The following is an 11,161-nucleotide window of genomic DNA, read 5'->3' as shown; positions in this document are numbered from 1 at the left end:
ACCTCCCTATACTCCAGGCCCTGCACCCTGAAGCTACATTCTGGGTTCCCATGCCCCTGCAGAGTTAGTTTAAACCTCCCCCAAGAGCACTAGCAAACCTCCCACCAAGGGTACTGGTGCCCCTCAGGTTCAGGTGTAGACCATTCTGTTTATAGAGGTCCCACCGTCCCCAGGAAGAACCCCAGTTATCCAAAAACCGGAATCCCTCCCTCCTGCACCATCCCTGTAGCCACGCATTTAACTGTTCTCTCTCCCTATTCCTCGACTCTCTATCACGTGGCACGGGTAACAAACCAGAGACAACAACTCTGTTCGTTCTAACTCTGTGCTTCCACCCTAGCTCCCTGAAAGCCTGTCTAACATCCTCGGCACTCCTCCTACCTATGTCGTTGGTCGCAATATGGACCACGACTTCGGGCTGCTCCCCCTCCCCCTCCAGAACCCGGATCGGAGACATCACGTACCCTTGCACCTGGGAGGCAACATACCAAACGTGAGTCTCTCTCGTTCCCACAAACCGCCTATCTGTGCCCCGAACTTTCGAGTCCCCAATTACTACTGCTCTGCTCTTCTTCATCCTTCCCTTCTGAGTAACGGGGACAGGCTCCGTGCCAGAGACCTGAGCCCCGTTACTTACCCCTGGTAAGTCATCCCCCCCACAAGTATCCGAAACGGTATACTTGTTCTTGAGGGGAACGGCCGCAGGGGGTCCCTGCACTGGCTGCTTCCTCCCAGTCCCCCTCACTGTCACCCATCTATCTGCCATCTTTGGAGTTACTACTTCCCTATAACTCTGATCTATGACCCCCTCTGCCTCCCGAATGATCCGAAGTTCATCCAACTCCAGCTCCAGTTCCCTAACACGGTCTTGGAGGAGCTGGAGATGGGTGCACTTCCTGCAAGTGTAATCGGCAGGGACGTCGATGGCATCCCTCACCTCATACATGTTGCAGGAGGAGATTGTTCTGCTATACCACGTGTTTCTAAAGCGCGATATTTTTATAATGTGGGGTTGCATAAGAACGCAACCAGCACATTACAGAAGAACTATCTGTATTGTGCGGATGCTTTCATATTATGCATTATGTGGCAGCTCTTGGTTTTAGCTGTACTGATTCCTGATCTTCAAAGTACACACTAGCATTGTAGAAATCTTGTAACAATTATCTTTTTTTATTTTTATTTTTTATTTGTCCTTGTGGTTTTTTTTTAAAATAGTGATTTATTTTCATTACTGAGTGACTTCTTGGACAACTTCAGAATGTATTAAGAATCAGCCATGAAATATGGGAGTGGAGTGACCTATTGGCAGTATTATATGCTTTAGGAATGTCCTCAATGAATCCCTGAAGAGTCCCTCGTTTGTAACCAGCCAAAATAGAGGGATTTAATTGTTTAAAGGCACCCAATACATTGTACATTGCTGACACAGTCTATCTGAGGTGAAGCTTAGGCATTTGAAGGTGTGCACAAGCCTCCAAACAGCCCATCTGTCCAACCTGTTTGTACTTCCTTCCCCCACAGTCTGAAGATTGAGCTTTAGACTAATCATTATTGTCACAACCCATTGAACCAGAATGGAAGCAAATCATCCTCAGTCCTAGGGGGTCTGCAGAACGAGAAGAAGTGAGACCATATCATGAGTCAACGGTGGAATCCCTCATCTGAACAACATTAATCAACTATTTGGTGGTTTTTGCACCAATCTGCCAGGTTTCATGGATTATTTTTAATTTGGAAATTGCTTGGGATAGGAGGAGGTTAGTAAGATAGGGAAGGTCGTGGCCAGAAATGGATTTAAAAATAAGGATAAGAACTTTAAATTTAATGTGTTGTGGGAGCAAGGTGTAAAGTTTGGTCAGTGAAAAGAATGGTGTTAGTTAATTGGGATTTGGAGAAGAGGCGGACACAGGCAACAGTGTTTATAAACACTTGAATTTATAAAGGTCTGAGGACACTTAGGCCAGTAAAGTGTAAGTGAGGTCAAATTTAATGTTGAACAGTGCAGATAAATTGGAAACCGCTTCTAATATTTCCCTAAATTTTTATTTTGGTGTCATTGACTTAGATGTCATTGGCAAGCAATTCTACATTTTTTAGCTTTTAGCTTCTGTATACCTTTCCCAACCCTCCTCTGGACCTACCTTTGTTATTACTTAAAGAAGGATACAAACTCTTCAGTGGTCACACCAAACAATAAGGAACCAGCTGTATGATTTGTATCCTACCTGATTAAAGTCAATGGAAAGTAAAATAACAAGTTACTGCTCATCTCCAGCTACTATTCCAAGACCAGAAAGTCTGAACTGCTGACATGTACGTGTGTGTGTGTGTAAACTGCAGAAGTTGGCATGTACATAGTAAACCAGACTTCTAGTAGGAAAGAAGTCTAGCTGTCTGCTTCTTCCATCTCTGAATTTTAAGGACAAAGGAACCATTAATCCATATAGATATGGAAACATCAGTGTTATGGTATTTCCTAATGTCTAAAATATGTAGCAGTGTCATCAACTGAAAGAAGAGTTGTGTTGGTCAGCAACAAATTGGAGGTCAAATTCAATTTTGAAGAAAAGTATAACGATTCTCATTCTGTAGCCATGCTCCCTACATTCCTGCTGATTAATATTCTAGGACCCATTAAAACATGGTTTCAGTCTTGTCATAGAAAATAAAAAGAAACCTTAACTGGTTTGGGTAATTTCACTGCTGTTTTTCTGGACTTATTGAATGCTGAAAGGGAAAAGTTGGAACTGGTGATAATTTCCACCATCCTGCTCTGACCTGTGTACAACGTGGGCCATTGGTCATGGACCCCAAGTGGGTAATGGAATTCTGAGCAGAGTGAATGCAAATTAATTTAAAAAATAACAAGTTTTGGCGATTCCACTGAAACAGCTCATCTGTTCCTGAAATTCTGAAGATGTGTCAAAGATATTTATGGTTGCAGGGTCTCCATGTGCTTGATGAGTTATTGCAGGTTTCCTTTAGCCACTAAGAATAGAACTGATGTAATTTGAGGGCCATAGGGTGTGTTCTGTTTCAAAGAAAGATTTTTCCCTTTTACGTACCAGTCACCATCATTGATGCTGCTGTGGATCTGCAATTCTCTTCTCATCTTGTGTGTTTTTACTATGGTCTCATAATGATTCAAGTGGCAATGAGTTGGCCTGTGTTAACTATGTTTCTCTTGTGAGCTGAAACATGAAATGAGGTGGTGATCAATCTTTAAAACAGTGTCAGAAAAACCAAGTCATGTTGGGTTGTTCTCTCTGAATAGAATTGTAGAATCCCTACCATGTGGAAGCAGGCCAATCAGCACCAACCCTCAAAAGAGCATACCGCCAGACTTCCTGTATCTCTGAAACCTTGCATTTCCCATGGCTAATCCACCTAGCCTGCACATTCCTGAACACCATAGGTTATTAACATAGCCAATCCTCCTAACCTGCACATCTTTGGACTTTTGGAGGAAACTGGAGCACCCGGAGGAAACCTATGCAGGCATGGGGAGAATGTGCAAACTCCACACAGACAGTCACCCAAGGGTGGAATCGGACCGGGTCCATGGTGCTGTGAGGCAGCAGGGCTAACCACTGAGCCACTTTGCTGCCTATAATAATAGTCTTGCCTGATTGGCTGAATCATGGTCAAAGAAGGATAGAATAAATGAAGCATTATGTTTTATTTTGCACAACCTCACATTGCCTTAGGAATACTGTACAGTCATTAAAATATTTTCATTGTGGTCACTGCTGTCATGTAAGGAGTGTGGCAGGCAGTTTTCACATTGAAACCTCCCACAAACAGCAGTGGGATAATTTTGAAGATGTTGATTCAGGGAATGATATTGAAGATACCTTTTGCAATAAACCCAAACGTGTGACAGGTTTCCCATTCATTATTCCTTTTGCTTGTTGAGGGCCCTAAAGAGTTTATGGCACCACCTGACACATCCACAACTATAATTTGTAAAAGCAGAATTGAGGGTTGGCTGATTGTTCTACAAATTGACCTTTCGAAAAGCTAATTCCTCGACATAGTACATTATTTTGTTGGTAACCATCATGAATCCATCCATCTGAATATTATTCTGCCTGCTATAATGTTCATACTGGGATAAGTTTAAAATGTTTAAAACCAATTATATTCATGAAGAACAAGGATGCCACTGACATACTTTTAAATTGCTCCACTGTTTACCTCTGTTGCCTGGTGACATACAAACAAAATCAGAGGCTGTCTTTGGCTCAAGGCCATCTGATAAATAGTGCCTTGAAGGCATGAAAGTGTTGGGCACAGGAGACCACATTGCATGCATTTGACAACAGGCTAGGGGAGGGGTAACACAGTAAAGAACATTTTGGAATGACATCCTTGCCAGATGCATTCCAGCAATGGCTTGGCAGTACACACAAGAGGTATAAGTTCCTTCTTACACCTCTAACATTCTGTCCTCTCCAAGTTTAGCATTCGCACCATTCATAAGCACAGTCAAGACTTGAATGCCAAGGGAATTTGCTGAACTGGGAGTTGGATTATTTTGTGCACCAGCATCACCCATAGACTGTTGGGAGAGCCCAGAAATATGATGAGACTTATCATTATGGTAAGACTGTTGATAGTTTTTGCCAGAGTGGCCACAAGTTGACTCTACACCAAACTTTTGCCTTTAGTTCAGGGTGGGTTGAATAATGGGCCTCGTTTTAGAAGTACCAGAGTAGGCAAAAGAGACATGGGGAACAGGTAAAAGGAAATGAGGGAAGGCTTGAATGTTGACAGTGAGCAAAGAAATAATGGCCTTCCAATGGACAAGAAAGAAATAAGGGTAGGGTTAAATTATATGTATGTAAACACAAAGAATATAGTGAATAAAATTGGGGAACTGGAAGCAGAAATAACCTGGGGGATATGACATAGTAGCACTGATAGAAATGTAGCTCAAATCAGAAAAGGCTGGATACTTAACATCCTGGGTTCTAAGGCTTTTGATAGAAGGAGGTGGGGAAAAAATGAAGGAGGTGTGACAGTTTTCGTCAAAGATAATATCATAGATCCTAATCTCTCTTATTAAAAGGCTGTGTAGTCATATAGAATCATATTGCACAGAAACAGGCCCTTCGGCCCTGTATTAGGATCTATGTAGTCAAATAGAATCATACTGCACAGAAACAGGCCCTTCGGCCCAACGTGTCCATGCCAACCAGGTTTCCCAAACTAAATTAGTCCATTTTGTCTACATTTGGCCCATATCCCTCTAAACCTTTCTTGCTCGTATACCTACCCAAATGTTTTCTTTAAATGTTGTAACTGTACCTGCATCTACCACTTCCTCCGGAAGCGCATTGCGTGCTCGCACTACCCTGTGCATGAAAAAGTATGGTTGGAGGTGAGAAATAGGAAGGCAGCAGTGTCCTTGTTGGGTATTTATTATAGACATCCAGGTAGTGGGGAGGAAGTAGAAGAGAACATTTGTTGGCATTTTATGGAAATCTGGAAGACAAATAGGGATCTGAAAGTTGGTCATTTCAATTACCGTAGATTTGACTGGGAAAAAGATAGTGTGAGGCACAGAAAGAGAGAAATTCCTGCAGTATGTGCAGGAGAACTTTCTGGAACAATACGTTTCCAATCCTACCAGGGAAGGAGCTGTGCTGAATCTGGTTCTAGGAAATGAGATAGGCTAAGTGGAGAATGTCAGAGTGGGGCAGCATTTGGGAAATAGCGATCATAATTCAATAAGTTTCAATATTAAGTTGGAAAAGGTTATTTTTAAAAACTAGTGGGAGGATTGCGATCACAGTCTGGAAAAGGGCAGATTTTATTGGTCTACAAGTTGAACTGGAACAGGTTGATTGGAAATGCATTAAAGTAAGGAAGTGATGCTACACCTCTACAAATCATTGGTCAGACCACATTTGGAGTGTTGTGCTCAGTTTTGGGCACCTTATTTAAGGATGGATGTTAAAGCGTGGAGACAGAGCAAAGGAGATTTATGAGAATGATACCAGGAATGAGGAATTTTAGATACAAGGAAAGATTAGAGAAATTGGAACTCATTCTCCTTGGAGCAGAGAAGATTAAGAGCTGGCCTTATTGAGGTGTTCAAAATTCTGAACAATTTTGACAAGATAAAGATGGATATTATGTTTCCACTAGTTGGTATGTCAGTAACTAAGGGTCACAATTCCAAGATTGTCAGCAAGAAAGCTAGGAGTGAGGTAAGGGGAAGCTTTTTTTACTCAGAGTTGTTGAGATTTGGAATGTGCTGTCTGGGAGAGTGGTGGGAGTGGAATCCATAGGAGATTTCAAAAGAGCTGATATAAATTTGAAAGTAATTTGTTCAATGCCTGTGGAGGTAGGGCTGGAGAATTGGACTAACCGGGTAGCTCTTTTGAGAGCCAGTACAGACACGATGGATTGAATGACCCCTTCTATGGTTCTAGTTAGTGAGCACAAGGAAAGGTATTGTTAAACTTAGTTTATTCTTCTCTGTCTGAGCTGTCTATAAAACCAGTTAGTCTGTTGTTAATTCTGAACAAATTCTTAGCGTTTGCAATTCATAATCAGGTTGATTTTATATTTTATTCGTTCATGGGATGTGATTATTGCTGAGAAAGGTAACATTTTTGCCCATTTCACACTGCCCTTCAGAAGGTGGTGCGTTTTCCTGTGCTACCTTCTTGAACCTTTGCAGTCCATGTAGTGTCATTGGATGCACCAGGGCTACCAGGAATAGAGTTCCATGATTATGACCTGAGTGATGAATTGACCGTATAGTTCCAAGTCAGGATGCTATGTAGCCTGGAAAGGGCATGTGGTATTCCCATGCATCTGCTGCCCTCATCCTTCTGGATGGTGCAAGACCTGGTTTTAAAAGATGCAGTCCATGCAACCTTGGTGAACTGCTGCAACACATTCTGTAGATCATACACACTGCTGCCATTGTGCATGGCTGGTGAAGGAAGTGAATGCTGAAGGTGGTGGATGAGGTGCCATCAGATGGGCTGATTTGTCTTGGATGGTGTCAAGCTTCTTGGCATTGCTGGATCTGCACCCAATCAGGCTAATAGGGTGTACGCCATTGCACTTATGACATTTGTGTTATATAGCTTTGGAGAATCAGAGAAGAGTTTCTTGCTTGAAAAAAACCTATCGCTGATGGGTTCCTGTGGCTATAGTATTTATATGGCTGGGCCAGTTCTGTTTCTGATGAATGAAAATCACCAGGTGTTGATTTTGGGTGTTCAGCGGTGCTAATGTTATTGATTATCATGGGGAGATGGATGGATTCTCATTTGATGGAGATGATCTTTGCTTGACACTTGTGTGGCATGTATGTTACCTGCCACATCTCACTCCAAGTCTTACTACATTTTGGTATGGAGTGCTTCATAGTTGAGCAGTTTTAAATGGTACTGAATATATGTGTGATCATCATTGATCAGGGTATTTGTGATTGCATGGGTTATTTGTGAACATCAGCCATGTTTTATAGGAATGTAGGAACAGGAGTAGACCATTCAGCTCTTTGAGCCTCTTCCACCATTCAATGAGATTATGGCTGATCTGTGGTCCAACTCCTTAAATTTGCCTGTATCCCTTAATACCTTTGCTTAACAATAATTTATCAGTCTCAGATTTAAAATTAACTGGTTTAGCATCCATTCTTACTTGTGAAAGAGAGTTTCAAACATCCACCACCCTTTGTGTATAGGAGTATTTTCTAACGTCTCTTCTGAACGGTCTAGCCCTAATACTCAGACCATGCCTCTTCGTCCCAGAATCCACAACCAGTAGAAATAATTTACCTTTATCTGCCCTGTCTTTTCTTGTTAATATCTTGAAGACTTTGACCAGATCATCCCTTAACCTTCTAAATTCTAGAGAGAACTGGCCTAATTTGTGTAATCTCTCCTGATAACTTAATCTCTGAAGTCCAGGTATCATTTTCGTAAACATATGTTGTATTCCATCCAAGGCCAATGTATCCTTCCTAAGGTGTGGTGCCCAGAAATGTTCACAGTACTCCAAGTGGGGTCTAACTAGGATGTTATAACACATCCTCACCTTGTATTCCAGTCCTCTAGATGTAAAGACCAGCATTCCATTGGCCTTCTGGGTTTTTTTCTGCGCCTGTTTGTGACGTTTTAAAGGTCTATACACCCAAATCCCCAAGTCTGTTTGGACACCAAAGACAAGTCGTGTTAACACATTTTGACAGTCTATCTAATTGGATAAATAACTGCAATGATGTGGATATAGAGTTTCAGATGAAGTTCAGTAAGGACCTGACAAGGAAAGGTTGCAGCATGGATAGATGAGGTTGCTGGTAAGATTGGAGAGGGTTGGAACTAAAGGGATTTACCCCCGAGTCCCCACCACGTCGTCATCTTAATTCACCTGCTAGATCTCTCACCACTTGGTAAACCCAGCTGCCAGCAGATAATGTTGAAGAACTGAATGAGAATGAGCTTCATGAGATTGGTTTCACAGGTCGGCGCAATTACGAGGGCCAAAAGTCCTGTGCTATGCTGTAATGTTCTATGTTCTATGCACAGTTTTATTTTTATATTTAAAGGAACAGCCCTATTGGCTTCCTGCTCCCATTCTAACCTTTGTTAAAACTGGAAAAATGTGGGTTGGAGATGGATCTGGTTGAGGGAGCAAACCTTTTTAGATCCTAATTCCAATCCAACCCCTGCGGTCTGCAACCTGAACCTGCCATTATTTTAGGTTACTACTCCCTTAATGTAGCTGTAAGAATACCCCAAGATTAAATATGGTGAGCATCTGTTTCCACATTATGACTGGAAAATGGCTCTGAAAGTTTGTTTAAATAAAACAACCAATGGATATATAATGGTTTTCAGAAATATTTGGGGTCTACAATGATGCCACCCCTTCCAGAGCTGGGAGTATTTCAAGGAGATATGTACTGCACATGTCAGACCTCATTACTTGGCACAACCTTGATATTTATATCAAGGAGCAGAAAGAAAACAGCTAAAAGAAATAAACAGTGGAAAATGTTTTGATTTCAGAGCAAAGAGCAGCATAAACTGAATATCTGACTGGTGGAAGTTTTCAGTGCTGTCTCAAAAGAGTCCAAAACAACTTGAATGTGTGGTCGGGTTAGCTCAAGATAATTTCTGTCTTCCGCAGCTGCCGACCTCTATCCTAAACTCCAAGTGCATTTAAATAGCATTTGGAGCTTTGTTGCAAAACCAGTTGTTTTGTGCTTGAGTGTCCACCAGCAATTCAGAAATTAAATAAGATTTGAAAGGGTCATTCTGATCGATTCACATGTACCTGGGCTAAAACCTAATGCATGTTCAAGATGTTTCCTCCATTGTTTTTTTGTTCTTTATGTAAATGTAAAACATCCTGGTTGAGGCTTGCATCTTTAAAAAGATCATTGATATGAAATTATTCATTCATTGCGTGTTCAGCTAAACAGAAAGTTTTGGTTAATATTGAATGTTGCGAATAATGCAACACAAGCCTATTTTAAGTGTTGTTTTCTGTCTAAACTTGGGATGTAAAACAGTTACTGTTGAAAGTGCTGACCGTGAATACAAGCTGTTTGTGCTCATGAGTGCTCCTTTGGCAGCATAAACCTCATTAGTTTGTAAAATAGCTATTCAGTGTGGTGAGAACAAACAGCTTGAAAGAGCTACAGAGATTGGTTAACCTTATTTGCTTTCATTTGTCCATGGTATTTTTTAATGAACCATGTCATTTAATACTTTGTGGTCTAATTACTGGATTGTAGATTTGCATTGCTGCTGGACATGCTCTTAACCAGTTGACTCTTGCGTCACTACATCCCCTTGAGGGGATGACTAACAACCAGTTTGATGGCTAAGCATTATGTTTTCCTTACAATTTTTAAAACTTAAATTTTAGGGAGATTTGTTGGAAACAATTGCCAGCCACAGTTTCTACTCTGGATGACAATCCTCTTAAACCGATTTTGGGAGAAAGGATTAGAAGAACAGGCTTCTGTTGTTTTCCTGAACACTGGTGCATTATTTTTGAAATCAAGTCGTCATCGTGGTCTTACCAGACTATAGGGCTCTATCTCGTTAGAGATGATTGAGCGGTGATCCAACCTGAGGGCCGCCACACTTCAGGTGAGGGGAAGAGGTTGACAGGGAGAGTCCTTCATGTGGACATCGTGGGGATTAAACCCTCATTTTCAGCATCACACTGCTCCACAGACCAGCCATCCAGCCAACTGAGCTAAACCGACCCCTTGCAGTGCTGCTTATTAGCACTGCCTGTACTGTGTTGCTGAGATTTGCTGTGTGCTGTGGCACCCATCCCGTTTCTTCTCGTACAAAATACAAACAAAAGAAGCTTGAGAGAAATTTGCTTACATAGGGGTTTAGATTGTGACTCATCTTCTGGGAGTGAGTTGAAATGCAGCAGAGTCTGGAGCCCCATGTTCTCTGTGATATGTTGAGTTTCAGACGTGCTTGTTCCAAGATGCAGCATATGCCCAATGATGGGTGATTTTGGAGGTAAAGGTGTTTCTGTGCACCTTTCTGTTAACCTTCCGATGGGTTAGATTCTGGGTTTAGAATTTGCTGCAGAAGAAACCTTTGTGACTGGGTGCACTGTCCTACAGTTTGGATACTTTGCAAACATGTATGGTAATAGTGGAGGGTGGATATTGATGTTAGTGCGTGAGGTACTGATCAAGCAGAGTGCTTTGTCCTGGATGTTATCAGAGTTTTTGAAGGATGCAGCTGCAGCTATTCAGGCAAATCATGAGCATTCCACCTGATTGTTTTCGACATTATAACATTTTGTACCAATTATAACAGTCAAGAACTTCAGTATAAGGCAGGACTCTGATATTAAAGAATGTAGTTTATAGTATAGACATTACATAGAGTTCTACTTGAACTGGTTTTAGGGCACATTTTATGAAAGCCAGACCCAAGGCAGTTAGAGCCATAGAGATGTACAGCATGGAAACAGACCCTTCGGTCCAACCCGTCTATGCCAACCAGATATCCCAACCCAATCTAGTCCCACCTGCCAGCACCTGGCCCATATCCCTCCAAACCCTTCCTATTCATATACCCATCCAAATGTCTTTTAAATGTTGCAATTGTACCAGGCTCCACCACATCCTCTGGCTGCTCATTCCATA

The 11,161-nt window shown here is 41.7% G+C and overlaps 1 protein-coding gene across 1 annotated transcript in view; it reads left to right on the top strand.

Moving 5' to 3' along the window:
• The window catches only part of LOC122564076 (cytosolic arginine sensor for mTORC1 subunit 2), a 156,622-nt gene that overhangs the window by 32,140 nt on the left and 113,321 nt on the right, over window positions 1-11,161 (top strand). The gene's annotated exons all lie outside the window — the stretch shown is intronic.

This window comes from Chiloscyllium plagiosum, chromosome 28, assembly GCF_004010195.1.
Source record: "Chiloscyllium plagiosum isolate BGI_BamShark_2017 chromosome 28, ASM401019v2, whole genome shotgun sequence".
NCBI classification, from domain to species: Eukaryota; Metazoa; Chordata; class Chondrichthyes; order Orectolobiformes; family Hemiscylliidae; genus Chiloscyllium; species Chiloscyllium plagiosum.
Note: the sequence above shows the minus strand (reverse complement) of the source record. Positions and strands in the feature narration are given on the sequence as shown.